The sequence below is a fragment of the Galeopterus variegatus genome, unplaced genomic scaffold (assembly GCF_000696425.1).
Source record: "Galeopterus variegatus unplaced genomic scaffold, G_variegatus-3.0.2 Scaffold8482, whole genome shotgun sequence".
Classification (NCBI taxonomy): domain Eukaryota; kingdom Metazoa; phylum Chordata; class Mammalia; order Dermoptera; family Cynocephalidae; genus Galeopterus; species Galeopterus variegatus.
The window spans coordinates 73,450-74,483 of record NW_007734593.1 but is presented as its reverse complement, the minus strand read 5'-3'; positions in this window follow the sequence as shown (position 1 = coordinate 74,483).

The following is a 1,034-nucleotide window of genomic DNA, read 5'->3' as shown; positions in this document are numbered from 1 at the left end:
CATTGCGACAGCATCGTGAAAAAATAAGTATCCCACAAATGTGAAACAATATCATTGTACCATTATTATTACTAGTGAGGATCAAGGAATCCTAACACTAGAGAAAGTCCCATCTACACTCTCGGAAACTAAAAGAAAACTGCTCTGTTCTGAAAAACATCCCTTTTTATTCCTTCCAAGAGGAAATCCCACGCCGTTCCCTGGTTTCCTGCTCCAGTGAATTACAGGTTTCCTTCGCTCTAGAGCCTTCCTTGCCGACCTAAGTCCATGGCACTGCATTTGAGTCCACCTGTTTTCATTCTGACCTGCCCAAGTTGGGGAGAGCTGTTCACTCTTGGTATTTTGGGGTCCCCTTCCACTAAGTCAGCAGATTTTCCCGAGCAGTTGTCATGTTCCAGGCTCTGTGCTTGGGACCAGGGGCTCAGCTGGAAGAGGCATAATCCTGCCCTTTCTGTGGCACCATCCAGAGNTGGGTCTCCCCTTCCTGTCTGTGTTAGTTTGTTAGGGCTGCTGTAATACGGCACCACAAACGGGGTGGCTTAGACAGTGGAAATGTCCTGTCTCACAGTTCTGGGGGCTACAAGTCCAAAATCAAGAGGTCAGCAGGGTTGGTTCCCTCTGAGGGCTGTGGGGGAAGAATCTGTTCCAGGCCTCTCTCCTTGGCTCGGAGATGGCCATCTTCATGTTCATATAGCATTCTCCCCATATGTGTGTCTGTCCCCATTTTTAAGGACTTCAATCATATTGGATTAGGGTCCATCCTAATGATCTTATGTTAACTTGATCACTTGTGCAAAGTCCTTACCTCCAAATCACATCACATTCGGAGGCACTGGGATTAGGACTTCAAGAGATGATGGGGGGTGGGGGGACACAATTCAGCCCCTAACACTGTCTCAGCCCAGACCACTGATCTCTGTTTTCTATTCTCTGGCCTGTCCTGATTTTCAGCATCTGCAGCCCCGGGATCCCGCACCTCACCCTAAGAACTAAGCCCTGGATCCAAGCTGGAGCATTGTCACCAGTCAGTTCTT